We start from the raw sequence: 23,988 nt of genomic DNA, 5'->3' as shown, positions 1-23,988 counted from the left end.
TCCATCCTTCCGCTCTGTGCTCCCAGGGTTAATTAGCCTGCAGCATCTATAGGGCGCTTTCTCCTTTAATAGCCAATTAGATCTTGTTAGCTCTATTGTCATTTATAGGACAAGTCACAGAGGCACTCCCGGGGCCCGCTGGCCCATCTTGCAGAAGCCGGCAGCCCAGATCCCTCTGCTGGCGAGGGGGAGAGAACTGGAAGCCTGGCCTGGGAAGAAGGGCTCGGGGAAGAGCATTGAGGCAGGTCCGCTCAGGGAGGGAGAGGCAGCTGAGAGCCTGGTGCTTGCTCCTGCCAGGTCACGAAGCAGGGCTCTCTGGGTGAGTGATGGGAGGTGCTTCAGGCTTGTTCCGGTTTTGTCACCTCTGTGTGCTCCTGGGGGCTGCACACAGCTGCGTCCACGGTTGGTGGTCTGCATGGCGGCTCCAGCTGCAAATCCTCCAGGCCTCTGCAGGGCGGATCAATATCCAGCCAGGCCGCCCTGCTAATGACACCGCATCTTAGCCTGGTCACATGGCTCAAAACGGGGTCCAGGCTGTGCTAACGAGGCTGGGACAGCTCTGCCCCATCCTGTCTCCTGCCTGTGGCCACCTTCCAGGCCAGGGAGGTGGTGGGCCAGCCAGACCCCGCAGGCTGACCTCTCTTCCTCTTCTGCATAAATGAAGTTTCTGACAAGCTCTGCCTCGAGCGCCCTGGCCGCGGAAGAGCTGATGTCTTGATGTGGCCGAAGCAGCCTTTCTCTCTTGCTTTGCAGTGAGAACACAGAGAGTCTTTCTCACAGGCACCTGGGTGAAATATGGCCTGGAGACAATCCCCTGGCGAGTCATGGAAGGCCCATCACGGCAGGACGGGGCAGCCATGCTGGCCAGAGGGAGAGCCAGGACCTCAGTCAAGGAGCAGCCTGAAGCCCTGGAGGCTGGAAGTGAACGGACAGGATGGCTCCAGGGACAGGCTCAGCGCCAGGGAAGTTGAAGACCCCTGGTCTATTTACAGCCCTTTGGGGGCTGGACCACAGCTGGCTAATTTATAGCTCAGAACACAGCTCAGCACCGCCTCTGTCTGCAGGCACAGGTCAGCTTGTATGAGAAAGAGCTCCCTCCCCCTTCCCCCCACACTCCTGGGGCTGCAAGAGCAGGGCTGGTGTGAGCGCTCTTAGCCAGGGGTCTCTGAGTCTCCTCCTTGGGGGCTGTGAATCATAATAGTAAAGACCTTTGAAAGGGGTGAGAAGCAGATCTGGCTTCAGCGGAGGCTCAAGATCTTCTTTTTTTTCTTTTTTTTTTTTTTTACTTCCTACATGCGCTGGAGGGGAAAAGGAAATAATAAAGTTCCTGTGATCAAGCCTGAGGATGATAAACTAGGAAGAATGGAACTGCAGGAAGAGATGGGAAAACATTACAGGAGGCTGCAGTGTTTTATAGCCTGTGAGGCTTTTCTTTCTCTCTCTTTTTTAAGGGAACAAATGAAAGGGCTTGGATTTTAATTAGGCTCCTGAAAGACAAAAATTATCCTGGGTTTACACAGGTGGGGGTGGGCTCCAGGCTGCCTCTTCCTCCTCCGTCTCCCACTGACCCGACAGCAATCTCCAGGAGGCCTGAGGCACAGTCTCTCCCTCCTGCACCCAAGCGAGCTATGAATCGGGCTCCAGGAAGCCGGCGCTGGAGGGAAGAGACCTCCGAAATCCCATAGATTTCTGATTCTCAAACTGTGCTCCCCAGAACACCCTCCTAGGCTATACCTCGGTATTGGGAGTAGGGGGAGAAGGGACAGCAACCTCTAAGCCCCCAATATCCTGCTTCGATCCCAGTAGCTCAGTTTTTACCTATTGTGATTCTGTGTGTAAATGAAAAGTGTAGCCACTAAAAATAAGTTTGGAGGCCACTGATCTGGTCTGATCATCTCATTTTACAGATCTGGGCCTCCGAGGTAGTCCAAGGAGGACAAGCTAGTTTCAGGTCATGCTGCAAATGAACAGCCAACCTGAGGCCCGAGCCATGGCATCTTGTTTGGGCCGCTGTTCCTTTCCCAGCACCATTCTGCTTGCAATTCTTTTGTCTGCTATCACAGTTTCCTGGCTGACAATGTCAAAGCTACACTCCCAGCCAGACCCCAACACTCGTGCCTCAGACCTATATGTCCAGCTGTTTACCCAAGGTCCTGAGTACCTGCAGTCCATCACATCTCCCACGCACCCTCTGCCCCTGGTTAATGTCAACCTCCCAGTCTCCCAGCGGCAGCTCCAGAATTTTTATAGGAGGGAATGAAAGGCAGTCAGGCTGCAAGGGGGAATGGAGCTAGTGAACTTGTCTATAGCTGAGTCTGCGTGGCTTTCTGAGGTTAGCTGTTTAATTGGGGTGCTAAGGATGCTAATGGAGACCTCCTCCTGACTCAGCCACTGCAGTCATCCAGAGTGGAAATCCAGAGACGTCCTTGCCTCTGTCTTCACGTTTCCCGCCTACCCCATCTAATCAGTAACCAAATCCTACTAAACTGACTTCTGAAATAACATTGTACTTCATTTCCTGTCCTCCATCAGCTCTATGTGAAAGGTCCAGGCCTCCTGGCCTCTTCTATGTCAGCTTTGGAGGCCAGGGCTCCGTCTTGTGTGTCTATCTCTCTATACCTACACTCACCAAGCACCCAGCACATACTTGTCACTCAGTAAATATTCATGAAAAGGATAGATTGATGGATGAACAAATGGATGGACTACTGCAACAGTCTCATAACTGGTCTCTTTTTTTTAAAGATTTACCCTCTTCAAATATGCCCTCTATTTTACTTCTGGGAAGATTCATCTAAGATATAAATTGCCAAGACACTCTCCTAACTTAAAACCCGTCTGTATTGGTTCCTTATTCCTCCCTAAGTTGAAGCTTCCTTCTCCAGCACACAGGGTCTCCACGACTGGGTCCACGATTCCTCTTCAGTCTTATCTCCCTGGCTTCCTGTCTGCCCTACTTACAATTCCCCTTTGGCGTATCCTTCTTCATCTGGCCCACTTTCACTCTCTTTTAAACCCAGCTCAGGGGACATCGCCCTTAAAAACCAACTCCTGCCGCTACCACCCCTGTTTTAGGCTGGTGGGAGCCTTGCTTCCCACTCCACAGTGTAAATCTCCATTCCTGCTATCACCGCCCTGAGCTGAATGGTCTGTTATGTGCCATCTCCCCCATTAGACTGCTCAATCCTTGAAAACGAGTCCCCTGTCTTATTCATCTGTCTCCCCAACACCCAGTACCAAGACCAGCATGGAGACTATAGTTGTTTTTCTGTTGCTGTTTTTGGACATGCCACACTGCATGTGGGATCTTAATTTTCCGACCAGGGATCAGACCCTGGACCCCTGCCCTGGAGGGCTAGAGTTCTAACCACTAGACTGCCAGGCAAATCCCATAATTGGGTTCTGAAATGAGTAACTGTGCCCCGTGGGGCTGATTCGGAGAAGCAAAGCCTCGGAAGTCTTCCCTACAGCTGAGTGTGCTCCGAAGGAAGGGGTCGAACCAGTTTTTCTCTGTTCTCCCACCCAAGGTCATCGCAGGCACTGGTTATCTCCAGTATTACCTGGTTATCTCAAGCCTTTCCAAGATACTTGCTGACGGGGCACTGTTTACTCTTACAAAGTCAGCGGGGGAGGCAGGTGCAAGGGTGTCAACAGCACAGTGGTGGATCCTCTCCTGCCCTCCGGCCAAGTGGTAAGGAAGGCAACCATCATCCCAGGCACCACTGAGACTTGATCAATTTGCCTTGTGGAGCTGCCACATCCACCCCCTGCTCCCTGGCTGGGTTCAGAGAGGAATACCATGTGAGCCACACACAGAGGGACCATAGTCAGCCCAATCCAATGGATACGCATTACTGGAGGGTACCCTTACAGCAGCGCGATGGGAGCAGGAAAGGGCTAGGCACAGCATGAACCAGTGGGGAAAATTCCCAAGCTCCAGGCTTCAGAATGCTCTCTCTCCAGCTCAGAAGTGAGGAGCACAAGTAACCCCAACATGCCCCTTCGGGCCAGTGGCAGGGCATCTGGGGACATAAAGGTCCCACTGCTCAAGAGGCAAGAAATAATCTGCATTCAGGATAAAGGGAGAGGCATTTGGATCAAAGTAAGTGAGTTTTTTTCTTTTTTTTCAGGACATGTCAGAAGGAAGCAACTAGTCCCCAGGATGTCGGCGTACTGAGGATAAGGGAAAGAGAGTCCTCCCCGTAATGCTCCTCTGGGTTCCACTGCTCCCTCTGCAAAAGGCTCTCTTCCTACTTCTTCTAAAGGAGGCTGCAGAGAGTGGGAAGAAAAGACTTTTTGGGGTCATCTCACAGCCTGTGTTCAAATCCTAGATACTCAGTTGATTAGCCACACGCTCGATGGAAAGTTATTACACAATTTTGAGCCTCAGTCCTTAACTAGGAAAAGGGGAGTGATGATATATATTTGAGCTGATTATGTGAGAGTTCATGGAGATAATATGGGTGAGGAGTCTTGTGTGGTGCCTGCACATCACAGGCACTCAGCACCTGCTGGCTCTCTCCTTTTACCCTGAATCTTCCTAGGATGCCTCACCCTCACCTCAAGTCTGAGGACTGGGCCATGGTAAGAGTAAGCCCATTCCAGGGATTTCTCTGGTGGTCCAGTCATTAAAACTTGGCCTGCCAATGCAGGGGGTACAGGTTTGATCCCTGGTTGGGGAGCTGGTATCCCACATGCCTCATGGCCAAAAAACCAGAACAAAAACAACTAGAAGCAGTGTTGTTGTTGTTCAGTCACTCAGTCATGTCCAGCTCTTTGTGACCCCATGGACTGCAGCAGGCCAGGCTTCCCTGTCCATCACCATCTCCCGGAGTTTGTTCAAACTCATGCCCATTGAGTTGATGATACCATCCAACCATCTCATCTTCTGTCATCTCCTTCTCCTCCTGCTCTCAATCTCTGGCAGCATCAGGGTCTTTTCCAATGAGTTGGCTCTTCAAATCAGGTGGCCAAAGTCTTGGAGCTTCAGCTTCAGCATCAGTCCTTCCAGTGAATATTCAGCATTGATTTCCTTTAGGATTGACTGGTTCGATCTCCTTGCAGTCCAAGGGACTCTCAAGTGTCTTCTCCAGCACCATAGTTCAAAAGCATCCATTCTCTGGTGCTTAGCCTTCTTTATAGTCCAACTCTCACATTCATACGTGAAAAACCATAGCTTTGACTATTTAGGCAAAGCGATGTCTCTGCTTTTTAATATGCTGTAAAAGCAGTATTACAGCAAATTCAATAAAGACTTTAAAAATGATCCACATAAGAAAAATCTTTAAAAAAAATTTTTTTTTTAATGAATAAGCCCATTCCACAGGAAGGTGAAGTTCAGGGTAGGTGATTTGGGAGCAATGAGGCCAAGGTAAAACGAGAAACACGCAAGAGCTCCATGGGGGACAGATGCCATGAGTCCCTAAAACAGGGTCTTGACTGCCCCCACCCCTGTTTAGGCCACTCTTGGAACACATTCTGAAGTTTGGGCCTTCCTGCTCTTAACAGAAGTCAAGGAGGGAGAGTGAATACCAAGAAAGGCAGTAAAAATGATTAAAGGAATCAGAATTCTTGACCTATAAAGGGAGGTTAAAGGAACATAATATGTGGGACTCGGAGAACCAGGACCCGTGAGGACACGATAACTTCCCATAAATCTGTGAGACACAGCCACATAAAAGAAGGGCGAGAATTATCTCAGGAAGCTAGGGACACCATTAAAAGAAGAAATGGCCTGAAACTAGAATAAGAGAAAGTTAAATCTGGGCCTTGGGAACATTGGCTGATGGGGAGGGTGGGGGCCAAGACACCCGGCTTGTTGATGCAAAGTCATCAAAAGAGGAAAGCCACAGGTCCCAGGGTTATTGTCCCCATTTGGGGAGAAATGGCCACTTTGGGACCCATCTGGGCCACTCGGGAGGTGTTCTGACTCCCCGAGCTGAACCGAGGTTTCTGGGCATCCAGTTCCTGACAGGCAGGGCCCTGGCGCCGGCGCTGGGCTGTCTGCTATCTGGGCCCAACCTCACTCTCGAAACACAGAGACAGTGCAGCCAGTGCCTGCTGTGGGCTTGGCTCAGGCGACTGGAGCGTGAGGCCAGGAAGCCAAGGTCACAAGTTTGAGCCTCATGCGGGCTTTGCCAAGGCTTGCCGTGACAGAATATGGCTGGACAAGTAAACAGCTATCTCCACTGGTGCAAATGTGCTCCAGAGCACAAGCTCCTCCCCAAAAGACCATTCCAGAACATGAGCCTCCACAGTGCCCACTATGTGTAAGCTGGCCATAAATGTCCAAACACACTCTCAGGAGAGAGCATTTCTACCCAGGACTTGAACACCATACATTAAAGCTGCTCACCTGCCAGGAGGGCAGGGGACATTGGGCTTGTGGGCATCGGGGTTTGGCGTTGGCCTTGGCTAAAGGCAGCTGTACTTCTGCTTTTAGGGTCTGGAGGAATGGAAGGAGCAGGCAGAGCTGACTGTGAACATTTCTACCACCTGTTTGCACAGATCTCTTATCCGCCCATAAATCACTTCTACAGTCCTTCTCAAACCTCACGTAAAATTTATCTTGCTTTTTGCCTGAAATCGACTAAAAAAGAAAAAAAAGCTTTAATTACAATGAGAGACACCAAAAGCAGAACACATGGAAAGCCCATTCAATACTCATTTATTCATTCAATCAATAAATATTTATTGAGCAGCAGGAATGCACCGTGAGGTGTGATGGAGACCACGAGATGAATAAGGCATTCTCCCTACCTTCAAGGAGGTTTCCCTGGTGGGGGCGGGGGCAGTCACCGATAGAGACACAAAAGTTATAAGATAGGCTGAAGGTGATTTATTTTAACAGAGGGGTAGACTATTAAGTAATTCAGAGGAGAAATGAATCATTCTGACAGAGAGGATCAGGGAAGCTTTCAGAGAGGAGGTGACATGTGACCTGGGTCTGGAGTAAAGAGTGGAATTTTATCAGGCAAAGATGGCAGGGAAGGGCATTTCAGGCATGGGGAAGACCATGGACAAAGTCATGGGGGTAGGAAAACACTGGTTGTCTACAGGAACAACCTGTCTATAGTGGCCCCGTAAAGGTAGAGAAAGGGTTTCCCAGCCTGGCCCCCAAGTTTGGGCTCTCAACTACTGTTGTCTCTTCTTAGTGGTAAAGAACCTGCCTGCCAGTGCAGGAGACATAAGAAACTCGAGTTCAATCCCTGGGTCTTGGGTTCTATCCCTGGGTCGGGAAGATCCCCTGGAGAATGGCATGGTAACCCACTCCAGTATTTTTGCCTGGAAAATCCCATGAACAGAGGAGCCTAGTGCACTACAGTCCATGGGGTTGCAGAGTCAGACACAGCTGAAGCAACTCGCCACACACACGAAGCCAGGGAACAGGGCTCCAGGGTAGGGTTGGGGAAGGTGTCGATGGTGACAGGGCAGTAGGTTACAGTCATATCACTAAATGGCTTACTGTATCCCAAGGATTTTGTACTTTATTTTATAAAAAAAGAGGAACCCTAAGAAGTTCTTGAGTGGTGAACAACAATGGCCAGGTGTGCGTGTTAGGGAAAAAATATGGTTCAACACATAGGATAGACTCAAGAAGTGAGAGACAGGATGCAAGCAAAAAGCTCTCACCAAGAAAGATGTCACTAAAGATCTGACCAGTGGGACTTCCCTAGTGGTCCAGTGGCTAAGACTCCAAGCTCCCAACGCAGGGGGCCCATGTTCGATCCCTGGTCAGGAAACTAGATCCCACGTGCTGCAACTAAGGATCCCGCATGTCGCAATGAAGATCAAAAATCCTGTGTGTCATAACCAAAACCCAGCACAGACAAATCAATAAATCAATATTAAAAACAAATAGATCTGACCATGGAGTGGCAGAAGAAATGAAGACTCCACATTTCTGTAAGATCACATATATGTTGGGGCTTCCCAGGTGGCAGGAGTGGTAAAGAACCCGCCTGCCAATGCAGGAGACGTAAGAGATGTGGTTCGGTCCCTGGACTGAAGAGATCCGCTGGAGGAAGGCATGGCAACCTGCTCCAGTATTCTTGCCTGGAGAATCCCAGGCACAGAGGAGCCTGGTGCGCTACAGTCCGTGGGGTCACAAAGAGTCGAACACGACTGAAGAGACTTAGCACACACGCATGCGTGTGCGTGTTATCACGGCACTACAGCAGCGCATTTCCTCAACCGGTTCCTTGTGCCTAGAGCGTCCTCCACCCCATCCAGCTGGTTCACTGGAGAGATCGGCTCAAGCTTTCCCCTCACCCCTAAACCCTGTCCCTGCTCTGTACTCCCGGTGCAGCCCGGACATTCCTACATCCAATACTACTAGTACTACTATTATTAATTGTTTGGCCACTTGTCAACCTCTACCACCAGACTGAGAGGTCCTGAGGTTTGGATTTTGGTTCTCCTTATCTCTGTATTCACAGGAGCTGGGCCAGACTAGGCATTCAGAAAGGGTTCGCCCCAGAAGAGATCATCCCTAAAGCACCCTGTGTGTACAACTGCATCTCCTCCTTTCGTATCCAGGTACATAAGTACATCCATTTTGGAATTCATGTGGACCAGTGCTTTGTCCAGCACCTACCTCTCCAACCCATTCTCACTCTGAGCCCCATCACCCTATTTTCAATGTTTGTTATCCCAACTAGCCTCTCTCAACTCCATTAAAATAGAATGAATTTTTTTCAGCTCTCATGCAGCACTCCATATTAGGTGATCTGGGCTGAAACACAATCTGTTTGCTGGTATCAAAATGCTGCTGCTCACCCAGGGGATTAACACTCTGACAAAAATCATTAGAAACCTGATGGAGTGGTGAGGCCTCCTGAGCTTGCCGAACGCTCATTCCTCAGCCTAATGAATGCCTTCGTCCCAGGCCACAGTTACAACCCATCCATTTCCCTGTCTTCCGGGCCGCCTGGAGACACCCGTAAATGCCTTGGGGAAGGTTCTCCCCCAGCTCGCTAGGCCACCTCCTAAGACCTCCAGCTAAGAACTGCCCATGTAAGCTGTGGCTTTTTTTGTGTAGAGAATAAACATTTGATTTCTACTTCTGAGTGGGAGGGGAGAGTCTGAAGCAGATCAATACTTCCTCTGAGAACAACCAAAAATGCTAGATGGAATGCAAAATGCATTTGTGTTAAAGTCTTGTAGGGGCTTCCCAGGTGGCTCAGTGGGTAAAGAATCTGCCTGCAGTGCAGGAGATGTAGGAGACACAGGTTTGATCATGTGTCAGAAGCTCCCCAGGAGGAGGGCATGCAACGCACCTCAGTATTCTATTCTTGCCTGAAGAATCTCATGGACAGAGGAGCCTGGCAGGCAACAGTCCATGGGGTTGCAAAGAGTCGGACACGACTGAAGTGACTGAGCACACACATAACATGCATAGACCTGCTGGAGCAAGGGGATTAGCGAGGATATAACTACCCAGGGGGGAAGATGAGGAGCGGCAAACTCGTATTCTAGAGTTGCTTCTAACCTGGAAGGATTCACCATTTTTGAGTGCAGGACAAGAGGCTGAGGATATTTTACATAGGCACAGGGCTGCTGCTAGGAGACAAAAAAAGCCAGCAAAGCTTCCAACAGTATTAGGACTAGAAAGAGAAAATTAGAGGCATGAGGGGCCTCAAATGCATGGCCAGCTTTCCCCTGGGGTCATTTATGGAATTCTGAAAGCTGAACATAATAGAAGGAGAAAAAAAACTAAGCAGAAAGTTCTCTATGAAGCAGAGAGTTTTCCTGAAGTATTAACTTACTGAAAAGACAAGACTAGAATCCAGGACCTATCAAAGAAAGGGACCCTGTGAACACATGAGGCTCTCAATTAGTGCTAGCTGTAAAGGAGAGGGACAGATCAGACTAAACCTTATCAAAACACAATCCTGCATGGACTTGGTTCAGTCTTTAGTTGGATTAAGATCACGGGTTGCACTCTGTCTAGCAGAGTAAACCCTCTCTTGAAGATCAGAGCGTGCCCTTGACTAATTAATGACCATATTGTTATAAAGGGGTTTGACCAGAGAAAGCTGAGAGGGAAAATAATAAAATAGCCATCTCTCGGTTACATTGGGGTTGATCATTCACTTTGTGGATTATCTCTGGACAGCTGAAATCCCAAACTGGCTTCTCCTACTATACAGTGTCTAGCATTTAATAAAAAAGTTTGGTATACCCAGAGTTAGAACCATACAACCAAAATCCAAGAAGGGGAAAAAACAGACAATAGAAACAGACCCACAGGCGATCCAGATATCCAAGTTCAAAGAAAAGGACTCTAAATGTGACACTTCTGTTGTTCAAAAAACAGAAAGAAAATTTATATCAATACAATAGATTAAAATAAAGAATTTCACCAGAAAACTGGAAACTATAAAAAGAATCACCTGGCAATCTTCCAAGTGAATCATAATAAACATTTTAAAGAATGACAGCTTCCTTAATGGAGGAAAAATACAAAAGCTGGATCCCTGACTCTGCCTAGATCTAACTAAGAGAGCCTGGGGAAGTCACTGAACTTCTCTGAGCTGTGGTTTCCACATCTGTCAAATAGTAAAATGAGACCTACTCTATCTACTTCAGGGCATCAAGAATATAAAATTAAATAACATACATGAAAGCTCTTTATAAATCATTATACAAATGTAAGGCATCATTATTATAATAGGCTGGCATCGATTCAAAATACAGAGCTTCTGCTCTATCACCAGAGGTATTTTATGTCAATGACAAATGATTAGCGTGCCCTTGACTAATTAATGACCATATTGTTATAAAGGGGTTTGACCAGAGAAAGCTGAGAGGGAAAATAATAAAATAGCCATCTCTCGGTTACATTGGGGTTGATCATTCACTTTGTGGATTATCTCTGGACAGCTGAAATCCCAAACTGGCTTCTCCTACTGCTCAACGCAGTTTTGGATCACACCCTTCCGTTTCCCAGATGGTGCACGCTCATGGAATGCAGACTCATTCTGATGTGTGCCTGATGAAACAATCAACAAGGTAAATCTGAAGCAGAAACATCACAATGCCTTCCAAAGCCAACAGCAATAATGTTGGGACAGTTGGTTATTTTGATTCTCCACATCACTGCTCTTCTATTAGCATATGTAATGGAGAGTAATGTCTTGGCTTTCACAGGCAAAGGTGATGCAGTCCATTCACGACCAGTGGGACATCTGAGCTTCCCTGGCATAAAAGACAGGCACTCTGCAGGCCTTTGGGGGAATAAAACTATTAGAAGGACAGGAACCTGGTCCAAACAGAGCTTTTACTCTTGCAAGGAAGATGGCATATGCCTGACCAATTATAACACAAGGTATTAGTGATTTATGTATTACAAGAGTAACAGAAATACAGAAATTTGTGCAAAAGCTGATTTGGTGTTGAGTTGATCACAGACTTTGGTGCCAAGGTGGCAACAGAATTTGACCTTGAAAGGCAGCAAAACTGGAAATGATCCGAGCAGAGGGAAGATTATGAGCAAAGACACAGCTGAAAAAATGCAGCATGGGTACAACAAATTCCGTTCGATGAAGGTGTCTATCAAGAAGATTTTTTTTAAAAAGAATGACATTTATGAAGCATTTCTTATGTGTCATGCATTTTATATACATTTCCCAACTGGTCTCAGAAATGTTCCTCTGAAGTATTCATAGATATTATTCATCTCACTCTAGAGGTAAACTGAGACTCAAAAGTAAATTAATTTATTCAAGATCCATCAGCTGCCAAGTGGACAGCAGGGTTCAGGCTCAGGGTGGCTGAGTTCTAAAGCCCACATACCTGCTGCCTCTGAGAGCAGCATGACTGACCCTCAGCCTGAATGGTGCTATCACACGTGGGGGACCTCCCACACAGAGCTCATGTGGAAGTTGTTCATATCGAGATAGTAATTACAGCCACAAAGTAGACAAGACAGCCCAGAAAGGGTGAAGGGAGAGTCAAGGGATCGGGGAAGAAGAAAAATCAGAAAAAAAAAGATGAAGAAGTAGTTAGGAGTAGAAAAATAGGAAAGGCTGATGGAAACCAAGATCAAGAGAGAGCTTCAAAAAGCAAGAGGTCACCCAAACTGTAACTGCTGCATAGAGGTAAAGGAGGTTGAGAGGATGAAGACCAGGAAAACGCCCTTTGGCTGGAAGTCTTGAAAAGAATGATTTCAATGGAAAGAGAAGTGCATATGTCCAGGTTATGCATGCTGAATAGCTGACCTGACCCAGAGACAGGGACTGCAGCTGGAGCAGAGCTTTCAAAACTTTCCTGATGGCACAAAAGTCATCATCTGGGGGTACATGTTAAAAATATGAATTTCCAGGTGTCATCCTAGTCCCACTAATTGGAATCTCCAGGGAGGAGGGCCTGGGAAGGGCCCCAGAAGGTTCTTAAATCACCAGGACTTAGATTAATGTTTCTTAAACTTTAATGAACATGAGAATCCCCTTGGGGGGGGCCTAACTTGTAGATACTGATTTTGTAGGTGTAGGGTAGAGTTTGAGATTATGCATTTTAACATAATCCCAGGTAATTTCATGTACAGGTGTGAGAGTTGGAACATAAAGAAGGCTGAGCACTGAAGAACTGATGCTTTCAAACTGCAGTACTGGAGAAGACTCTTGAGAGTCCCTTGGACAGGAAGATCAAAGCAGTCAATCCTAAAGGAAATCAACCCTGAATATTCATTGGAAGGACTGATGCTGAAGCCGAAGCTCCAACACTTTGGCCACCTGATGTGAAGAGCTGACTCAGTAGAAAAGACCCTGATGCTGGGAAAGATTGAGGGCAGAAGGAGAAGAGGGCAATGGAGGATGAGATGGTTGGATGGCATCATCGACTCAATGGACATGAATTTGAGCAAACTCTGGGAGATAGTGAAGGACAGGAAAGCCTGACGTGTTCTAGTCCCTGGGGTCACAAAGAGTTGGGCACAACTGAGCAACTGAACAGCAACAATAGGTAACTTCAACACTGCAGGCATGAGGATCATTGTCATTTTTAATGACAATGGACTGGACAAAAGCTTACTTATCCCAGAGAGGTAGGTGCCAGCACCTGGTTCTTCTTGGCACCCTTCGCGGTTTACCAACTGCAGACCGTGTTCCTGGCTCCTTCCCACACTCACCAACAGATGGCAGCAGATCTAAATGTCATCTTCCACAGAAGTGCAAGCTCGGAGATTCCATTCCATTCCATCTGCCTTCCTGTACAGCCTAAAAAGCATCCTTCATTCACTAGATCAGATGAGGACAGAGAAGCCTTCCCAGATGACTTGGGTACAGAGTTAGCGAGTTCTCCTTCTACTAGTCTCCTGTACCACATCCTGTCTGCACCCTTCATTGGGCACTTAAATGCTTTGTCCTCTTATGGTTATTAAGTTGTCTTACATGGCCATTCATTTTTCCACCTGTGTTAGTACTGTCTCCACCAGCCCTTGGAGGTCAGGAATCAAATAGAATCCTTTTTCTTTTTAACCTTGACTTACAGTTGTTTGTTCATAATATTGAGTATGAATGAGAGAATGGATCAGTCATTAATTAAATCAGATGTACATTCTATTTGTTCCACTTTTCTTTCTCCCAGAAAAAGGGGGGAAAAAAGGCTTACCAGAAAGTGTTAATGGTCTAGAAAAGTTTTGCACTTATTTGCAAAGTCTGTGTTCATGATTTATCCCTTAAGAATCTTCTAACACATCACCAGGGAAAACTATTCCTAGCCTGGCACATGAACACTCAGGACTAGTGTTTATCAAGAGCAGGGTGTGAGGTCACAATGGCTTCATGTGGTGGCAGCTGGTCTACCAAGAGACATGCTGGCCTTTCAAAACCATTCTCCCATTTTCTATGGCTAGTGTACCATCATTGGCCAATATGCCCCACAGATATAAAATTCAGTTTTCCAGGGACTTCCCTGGTTGTCCAGTAGCTAAGACTCCAAGTTCCTGATTCAGGCGGCCTGGGTTCAATCCCTGGTCAGGGAACTAGTTCCCACATGCCGCAATTAAAGATCCTGCATGCTGCAACTAAGACCCACCACAGCCAAATATATATATATATATTTTTTTTTTTTTTAATTTAAGTTTTCCATTCTTTCTTAACAGTTAAAATATTTCAGCTGGTTAAGTCTTGTAGGTACTTCAATCATGTCATTTATTGTGCATTCACTAGACTATGCCTACTTTGCAAAATGGTATCTTTCTTTTTTGAGCAAACATTTTAGGCTGCTCAGTCCTAAAACTCCCCACACTGTTCTCTCCCTAGAAGATGGCCTGATCTCATGGGTGGGGATAACACTTACATGATCCCCCTATTACCTGTCTGTCCAAGACCTCTCTTCTGAGATCCACTATCTTATAACCATTTGACTGCCTGACATGCTGACTTGAATATCTTACAATTCCTGATCTCCCCTACCCTGCCAATCCCAAGGCTGCTCCTATTCCACTCTTCCCCTTCTTAATACATAACACCTCTGGATACTGAGCTGGTCAAGCTGGAAACCTGGTCATTCCTAACCCTCCAATCAACCTCCACATCTATCTACTACCAAGACTGGTCAATTCAACTTCAGATAGATCCATTTACTTCTCACCATCCCCACAGTCACCACCTAATATAAGCCAACATCATCTCTGGCCTAGGTTATTAAAACCCAAATCATTTTCTGAGCTTTCAAAAGAGTTTTGAGCATTCATCTGTACCCTCAACAATTTACAGAGTACCCTCTCTGTGCTAGTCAATACTCTCAGAAGAGCACAGCAAGTTCACAGCCACAAAGAGACTTCCTTTGTGGCTCAGACAGTAAAGAATCCATCTGCCAGTGCAAGAGACCCAGGTTCGAGCCCTGGGTAGGGAAGATCCCCTGGAGAAGGAAATGGCAACCCAGTCCAGTATTCTTGTCTGGAAAATTCCACGGACAGATAAGACTGGCGGGCTATAGTCCATGGGGTCGCAAAGAATCGGATACAACTAAGCATGCCCAGATGATGATAAGTCATAAGCAAACCTGTTACAATACAGGTGTTCATAAGGCAAGAAGACCTAGGAGAGTGTGAACAGTAAAAGGAGGGAGAGATGGTGCCAGGGCACACTTCCTGGGGAACGTGACATTTAAACTGGGTTTTAGAGAATGAGTCTGGATTCATCAGCCAGACACATGGACAAAATTCTTCTGAGTATGGTGACAGGTAAAGTATGACCTGTTTAGGGGGCTTTCGGCAGAACAGAGTTAAGAGGGTAGATGGAGATGTGACTGGTGAGATGGGCAGGGACTAGATCACATGGGATGCTGCTATGGGCCAAACCGGGTTCCCCTAAAATCCATATGTTGAAACCTAATCCTCTGTACCTCAGATTGTAACTGTATTTCATGATACATCTTTTAAAGAGACCACTGAGTTACAGCGAGGTCATGAGGGCAGGTCTTAATTCAATCTGACTAGTGTCCTGGCAAGAAAAGGAAATATGAACACACAGAGAGACCCCAGAAGGGCATGTGCAGAGAGGAAACGCCACGTGAGAAAAGGATGAGAAGGTGGTTATTTGCAAGTCAAGGAGAATGGCCTCAGGAGAAACCATGCCTGGCCAGCACCTTGACCTTGGATTTCCAGCTCCAGAACAGTGAGAAAATAATTATCTGTTGTTTAAGCCACTCAGTATTTTGGTACAGAAGCCCTAGCAAATGAATATGCACTCGAGTTTGAACCTGGAGGTAACAAGTGACTGGGGAAGTGTTTAAGCAGGGAAAACACTCTTCATCCAGGACTTCCCTGGTGGTCCAGTGGTTAAGAACTCATCTGCCAATGCAGGAGAGAGGGGTTTGATCCCTGGTTTGGGAAGATCCCTCATGCCGCAGGGCATCTAAACCCATATGCCACAGAAACTGAGCCCTGGCTCTAGAGTCAGTGTTTCACAACAAGAGAAACCACCTCAATGAGAAGAGAATAGCCCCCTGCTCACTGCAACTAGAGAAAACCTGCCTGCAGCAACGAAGCCCCAGCACAGCCAAAAATAATTTTTTTTTTTTAAAGAAAAGATTCTATTCATCCATCTCTCACTCCCCATAAGTAATGTGGACGCTGTGTCGGGAGCTAGTAGTACAGCTCAAAGAAGGCTTATCTACAGAAATGACACTTTACATAGAGATGAAAGAAATGGAGAGGAGGTCAAATTATGGTCTAGACAAAGTATGTGTGAGGCCCTAAGACAGGAAGGTGGGGGCCACATTCAAGAAACTGACCTTAGGCCAGTGTGCGCAGAGCTGGGCGAGACAGGAGAAAAGCTCTAAGAGATGCGGATGAAGGGGTCAAGGCCAGATCATGCAGGGCTTCACATGCCTCATAAGCAAGCATGTCTCTTCTCTGGAGAATTCTCCTGGGGGCCCAGGCCGACTCCCTGATGGGGATGGAAGCTGAGGCCATGGCCATCTTCCCTTCCACTGAGCAGCTGGGGGAAGCCCTCCCCGCCATCCGTCTGGCTGCCCATCGACTGCCAAGGTGACACCACCAAATGCATTTCTTCCCAGCCAGGGCTCAGAGAGACACAGGATTTGCATTTCAATTTGACTTCTTTCCGATGATTCCAGCCAAAGCTTGGAAATCACTCCCCCTGTCATTCTCTCACCAGTTCTGTTTTCCTTTTTACCTCCCTCCACCCCACTGAGGGCTCTTTTTTTTCCTTGACATCCTGCTCTTCGATGCAGAGAAAAGTCATCCTTAACAGCAGTTTTATTGCCCAGTGATATTAACACAATGAAGGAAATCACTGCTAATTTTTATGAATTATCTCATCATCTGCAACTAATTAACAGCTGCTGAAAGAGCAGGCATCCTGCCTCCCCTCGGAGACCCTTTACCTTGAGCATGCTTCCCAACAGCCCTACCCTTGCGGTCAAGGAGGGTCCTCTGCTGGAGATGAGCACTTCCCCTCCAGCAGCCCCCCTCCTCCATGCCCCACCCCCAGCCCCAACTCTGAACTTTCCAGCTTGCCCCAGCGAGGGGAGGCAGCAGTGGGGGGCTGACCAGTTATGCTCAGCCATCGCTGGGCCGCCTGTGATGCGATAATTTAGGCTAGCTGGAAACTTTATTAAAATCCAATCTAAGTGGGCCACTGCTGCCCTGTTCTCATTACCCCCCTCTCCAAAATCAGGCCTTGGCCCCTGTGCCTCGCTGAATGTGTCCATAAAACTCAGTGAACAGGCAGCCAACAGCTAAATGGCACTTAATCAGGGGATAATCTAGACCCAGGTGGACGGTAAATACTGAGCGGGGCAGAAGGGAAACAACGGAGGAGGTGGAGGCACACTCGCATATGCTGCAGCCTCCAGAGAGAGGAGCTGCCCAGAGACAGAGCCCTGGGCGGGACAGCGCGGGGAACCATGGCCGGAGAAACGGGAGCCCAGAGGGGCAACGTGATCCTGGAGCATCCCACAGCTCGCAGGGCTGGGGCTCACTCTCCCCCCAGGCTTCCGGCCTGAGCCCCACTTCTCCAAGCACAGTCCTGCCCCCACCTGCATCTTCCCCATCCCTCTCTACTCTTCCTCCAACCACATCCCTTCCTGAGCCTATCTAAGGAGCCTCTCTTCAAGCGCCCTTGCATCTGGCCAAACCCCAGGCAGCCGCTGGTGATGTCTGCAGAGATGAAGGGAAGGGCACCGAGGGATGGAGTGAAAGGGCTGGAGGCCGGTCCACCCCACTGTGGGGCAGAGCCTCCCCAGGTGAGAGTCGGGCATCAGAGTCATGCCGGGCAGGGGGCCCCTGTGATGCCAGCCCGAGCACACAGTCCTCCTTCTAAAGGTCAAATGCTCCAATGGAGTGCCTGCTAGAATTGAAAAGGCCAGAGACTGCATGTCGAGTTATGGGGAGAGGAGGGGTGCAGGGAGGGTGCTCCCGGTCCGAGTCTCTTTCTACTCCTTTCTAAATTCTGAGACACTCAGCTGGCCAACACCTCCACTCCCACCAGAATGTTCCAGGCTCCTTGCTGTTCTGTCTCAGGATGAGTAACTTAGCTCATGTAGTCCCATTTCCTGCCCCAGGGTCCCCATTTTCAAAGTCACAGGGTATACAGTCCCAAGGGGCACAAACACCTTCTTCATGGCAGCCGGGGGTAAGACTTGAGTCATTCATTCATTCATTCCACCAATGTTTACTGAACACCTGCTATGAGCAAGGCTGAGAGGGGCGGTCTTGGCCTCCAGGGAAACCAACGCCTGAACAACTCTCATCTCTATGTGACATGAGCCGAAGGCTGGGGTGGAGCTGGCCGCCCGCAGTGCACAGTGGAGCAGGGAAGGGCAGACAGCCCTGTTATGGAGAAGGAAAGTACAGTCATGGAAATTTTCTTAGAAGAAGAGCGAGGTTTTGAAGAAAATTCTGCAGGGGGAGTCAAGGTGAGGAGATAAGTAGATAAAGCAGATGGAGCAAAGGCCCAGGGATGAGAGACGCAGAGGTGCTCCAGGGCCCCAGTGTGTCTGGAGGGCAGGATGCCTGATGGCAAGTGTTCACGGGTCAGGGATGGAAATGGGGGCGTGATGATGAAGGCTGGGGCTGTCTGGATGGTCTGCAGCCCGCCTGCGAAGGCTTCAGGTGCCCCGGAAAGGCACTTCTTGAGCCTCCCCCCATTAAAGCCCTCCTTAGATGTTGGGGGCGGGGGCGTGGAGATGCTACGGCTTCCGATCCTTGGGCACCAGGGCCCAGAAGTGCCCTGGCCCCCACCACCTCCACCTTCAGATGCCCTGGCAGCCCCACCCTGAGGCTTGGGCAAGGAAGCAGAGGAAGCTTTACTCAACATCTTGAACCTCCCACTTCCTGCCCAAACCCAGTGGTCCACTCCAGGTGGTCCCCCGTGGCCCTGGGCACAACATGCCCTGGAGACTGCTGGCAATGCATCCTAAGCACCCCAGGAGAGCACAGGGGAAGTCAAGAACTCCAGTCTCTGTACTCTTTCCAGGCCTCAGGGACACGATTTCCATTCTCTTCATGGACTGTTTACTCAAAAAGTTAAGCTTAGGCAAAAGAGGGAACTTCCCCCATGGCTCAGCAGGTAAAGAATCCGCCTGCAACGCAGGAGACACAGGAGACGTGGATTTGATTCCTGGATTGGGAAGATCCCCTGGAGGAGGAAATGGCAACCCACTCCAATATTCTTGCCTAAAAAACCCATGGACAGAGGAGCCTGGCAGGATATAGTCCAAAGGATCGCAAAGGGTTGGACATGACTGAGGGACTGAGCACATACGCAAGTAAAGAGGAGAGAACACTGGTTTTGAAGTAGGGCAGGGCAGTAATAATGAGTGTATGCTCTCCAGAGGCAGACAGGGTGTGGGTTTGAATGCTGGTTCCAGCCTCATACCAGCTGTGTGATCCTGGGTAACTTATTTACTCTGTGAGCCTCAGCTTTCTCATCTGTAAAATGGACATGATGGCAGAATTAAGTGATTTTGAACAGCATAGTCCCTGATACATAACCAAATATTTAATAATGTTATTATTATTTTAAGGCTAGATATTTCTGACTCCAAAAGTCCCAACTCTTACTCTCTTACTTTACACTCTTCTTTCCCTTTTAGAGTGTCCTCTCCAACTCCCATCTCCACTCCCTCTATTTCAAAGGGTTGTTCACCCTTTAAAAAAAAATACTCCTGGGACTTCCTGTAGTACAGTGGTGAAGACTCAGTGATTCCACTGCAGGGGGTGTGGGTTTGATCCCTGGTCAGGGAACCAAGATGCTGCATCCTATGCAATGTGGACAATAATAATAATAATTTAAAAACACTCCTGGCAGAGCCTGTCACCTGGTCACCAGTCAAGCCACCTTCACTCTCCTTCCCCTGGGGCACTGTGCTGATCTTACAAGGCAGGGACCCTCTGGGCCCCTCTCCTTGGCACCTTCCTGGGAGAGAAGCACCAGATACATTTAACAGGGCAGGATAAATAGCAATAATAATATATGTTCAGCCATTAGCCACATAAGTAATCAAAGATCACTGCCATATGATTCCTGGTTAAACATCATTTGGAATCTAATAAATAGGCGGCTATAAATAAAGGCAACGAGCAGATTCGTCCCCTCCGAGCAGCGCAGCCTCTGCTCTTATTTTTAGCCTAAAGGTGCCTTCAGCGCTACTCGTGTGGTTCAATTTTAAGTTAATTTCTCTCTCTCCAATGTCTGCAAAGGAAACCTGCAAGGGCAGGAGGGGGCAACGAGGGGGGCTCAGGCTTGGCGTCTGCCTTCTGCTTCTCTAAAGAAATTAAGGAACTCCCATCTGCCAATGCAGGGTAGACGGGTTCAATCCCTGGTCTGGGAAGAATTCACATGCCCTGGGGCAACTGAGCTCGGGTACCGCAACTCCTGAGCCTATGTGCCGCAACTACCGAAGCCCTCGAGCCTACAGCCCGTGCTCCACAGCACAAGAAGCCATTGCAGTGAGAGAGTACACCCCTGCCTGCCGCAAACAAAGAAAGCTGCACATGGGAATGAAGACCCAGTGCAGCCAAAAAGAGAGAGAGAGAGAAAGAAATCCAAGTGGCCTAGGGGTCTTGGGTAGACCTCCTTCATGGTCACCTTCTTCCCACTCCTCCCAGGGGTTCCTCGAAGGGAGTACAGTGGGTGCAAGAATGAGAAGTACCTAGTGTGACAGACAGAGCACAGGTTTGGGGCCAAAGAAGTCTGGGTTCAAATCCAGGGTCTTCTATGTTCCGCATGGGGGACCTCAATCCCTCCAAGCCTTGGATTCTATACCTACAGACCAGGCATCATCCAACCCACCTCTGAAGACTGTTGCAAAACCTAAATTATATAATTTATAGTCAGTGATGGGCACATATTAGATGCTCAGTGCACATGAATGTCATTCCAGCCCCTGGATACAGTCCTTGAAAGTGATGGGCCACCATCCTTTCATTAGATGGAAACAGGTGACATGTCAAGAAGGCAAAAAGCTCAAAGTGCCGACGACCATTGCTTAACTCTGGAACTAGCCCGTTAGCACTCAAGGCCTTTCTGCTTTATGCTACCCTGGAGTTCCTTCATGTCTGAGTCTTGCCTTTTCATATTAGAACCTTAACAACAAAATACCCTGTTCCCAGTATTTCCCACAGAGCCTCAGCCCACTGCAGGGCACTATCAGCGTTAAATAAGGACCAAGAGAAACAAGCTGGATCAGCCTTAAAGCCCAGGTTTCCTAACTCCTGACCCATGGCAGTATCTTCTAATATCACATGCTTTCCTAAAACACCAGAGGATCTGTCCCTTTCTGGAAAGATGACAAGCAGAGTAAGAGAAAGTCTGCTGAGACTCTGGGGGGACATAATTCTTTCCTGGCCCCACGGCAGGAAATAAACACATCACTCCAAGCCAAGCCCAGCAGAGCCCACGTGACGCGGCCTCAGATAACACTCTACTTGGAGGTTACTCCTTTGGAACCCTGACACGTTAAATCACCGTGATGAAGAGCTTCCCGTTACACAGTCCCTTTGTGACTCTCTCTCTCTCCTGTGGCACAGTCTCAGTGACAGTCATGTGGCTGTCCTGCCGGGTTCCCTCTGCCCATCGAGGAAACACATCCACTTCAGGGCTCTGGACTGTCTGGTTCTCATGCAGAATGGTTGACCATAACAGGAGTCAGGCAATAGGGTCACGGGTTGGCCTGGGGCCAGTTTCCAAGCGCAAGTGTGGTCCCCTGCACACAGCTCTGCTCATGAGAAAGCTTTCAAGAGGCTCAGGCTCCTATCTTGGAAGCTATCCAAACAGAAGAACAGAATAATGGCCCCCAAAGATGTCCATGTCCTAATCCCCAGAGTCTCCCACCGTGTTACTTTCCAGGGCAGAACAGACTCTGCAGATGTCATTAAGGTTCCAGACCTTGAGATGGGGAGATTATCCTGGATCATCTCAGCATGCTCAGTATAATCTGGTGAGTTCTTAAAATTGGAGAACATTTCCTTGGCTGAGGTCAGGGAGCTGTGATGTGAGAATGAAGTGACCCAGAGCTTTGAGAATGGAAGAAGGGGGCCATGAGCCAAGGCATGCAGCACTCGGGAAGCTGGGAACAGGCTCTGCTGACAGCCAGTAATAAAACAAGAACCTTGATTTTGTGACTGCAAGGAATTGAATTCTGCCAACAATCAAAATGAGCAGGAAATGAATTCTCCCCTAGAGCCTCCAAGAAGGATCACAGTCCTGCTGACATTTTAGTTTTAGCTCAGCCTGACTTCTGACCATAAATTAATACACTTGTCTGGATTGAGCCACTGAGTTTGTGGTAATTTGTGATGGCAGCAGGAGAAAGCTATAGTAATAATAACTATGGTAGAACTACTTTTAATAACTACTATTTATTGAACTACTAACTATCAGGCACTGTGCTATCCATTTTGGATACATTATCATACATAAATCTCAGTATATAGGGTGTATATAACTACCCCATTATCTAGTAGAAAACAGAGGCTAAATAATTTGCCCAAGGTCACACGCTAATTCAATTTCAAGTTTGTATGTCAATAAAGCCCAATTCCATTTAACAGCCCTGCAATGCCACCCAGAATTACGCCTGCCATAATGTTGGGCAAACTACTGTTTTTTTTAAAGAAACAAAAGAAAGGGAATTAATATTGTCTAAATATTACTAGATGCTACAAACCATGGATGGTACATATGATATTACATATCTCTTTTCATTTAATATGATAACCTCCTCCTATGGGAAAGCATTATCTTTTATCTTACAGATTATCTATTAGCTTACAGATGGGAAACTGAGCATGAAAAAGGTTGAATAATTTGCCTAAAAGAACATGGTTAGTAACAGAGAGTCACACCCATGGATTTTTAATTCGAGGCTGCCTTGTCCATGATGCTGAGGATATGAAGACGTGAATGTGAACCCCAAGCTCCCCGAGATGAACATACTTATGACTTCATGGTAAGACAGGCACTGAATCAAGATCCAAAATGAAGCCCGCCAGGCTGTCATCACAAGCCGACAGCAACAGCCCCCTGCCCACCCCCCAGAAGCGGTCCTGCCCAGAGGCCAGTATTACTCTCTGGTAGATAATTCCTGGGCTTCCCTTGTGGCTCAGCTGGTAAGATAATTCCTGGGCAGACAAGGAAGAAGTTGACTAAATATAGGGAGTGCTCCAACGGGGGTGAATCCACAGATACTTATATTGACTTACATGCTATTTCATCTCCACCAACTCCACTCATTTCCATTTTAAATTCCTTTAGCACTCAAGGTTTTCCCAACTGGCTCTAAAAGGGAAATTGACATTAAAGGTAAAGGTCCCTTTATGTTCAGAAACCCCAAAGGCTCCAGGAAGAGCAGGGAGTGTCCCCACGATGGCCTTCAGAAAGCTCCCTGCTTCCCTGTCCGCTGGCCTGGGGCTTCCTGATGGCTGCCCAGAGGTGCAGGGCCACCCACCGCCACTATGCTCCCCCACAGGCTGGGGTTGGTGCCTTTCTGGCAAGCCCTTAGCAGAGCTTGCTGTGGAGGTCCCCAGGGCTATCTACCTCCCTCTCTTGTCATCTCGGGGAAAATCCCTGTTCTTTCATCTGTGAGCTGAAAGCTCAAAGTCTCATGTTGTTAGATCCCTGGCACTGGGGGAAATTTATGAGTGTTGCCAGCAAAGTGGCATTCCCTCCCCTGCCTGTGTCACTGCCTGCTTGAAAGACCATGTTCTATAAAGGACGGAAAAGCACATCTTGGAAGAAACCACAGGGGTGACACAACTTGGGGAACCTCCCAGCACTTGCCTCCTTAACACAGATATCTTCAGACACGGGGCAACGTGCCGCCAGCTTTCAAAGAGCATCGGCTCTGGGGTCAAGAGCAAAGCCAGCCTGAGAGGAGCCGGGGCGGGGGAGGGGCACGCCTCACACAGACATAGGTGGGGACCTAGATGGGCTTTTTTTTTTTTTTTAACTGAAACACTGGTCAGTGCTTGGGTCTGACCAGGGGCTCTGAACCTGGAGACCAGACCCCATC

The 23,988-nt window shown here is 48.1% G+C and overlaps 1 protein-coding gene and 1 long non-coding RNA gene across 3 annotated transcripts in view; both read right to left on the bottom strand.

Annotated features, from left to right (window-relative positions):
• The window catches only part of GRIK4 (glutamate ionotropic receptor kainate type subunit 4), a 493,259-nt gene that overhangs the window by 297,017 nt on the left and 172,254 nt on the right, over positions 1–23,988 (bottom strand). The window lies entirely within an intron of this gene.
• LOC132342320 (uncharacterized) lies at positions 12,985–13,783 on the bottom strand. The gene is made up of 2 exons (XR_009490651.1): positions 13,612–13,783; positions 12,985–13,217 (listed from the first exon to the last, which is right to left on the bottom strand). It is a non-coding gene; the product is annotated as an uncharacterized lncRNA (long non-coding RNA).

The sequence above is a fragment of the Bos taurus genome, chromosome 15, assembly GCF_002263795.3.
Source record: "Bos taurus isolate L1 Dominette 01449 registration number 42190680 breed Hereford chromosome 15, ARS-UCD2.0, whole genome shotgun sequence".
NCBI lineage: Eukaryota > Metazoa > Chordata > Mammalia > Artiodactyla > Bovidae > Bos > Bos taurus.
The sequence above is the reverse complement of the archived record's forward strand: the minus strand, read 5'-3'. Positions and strand labels throughout refer to the sequence as shown.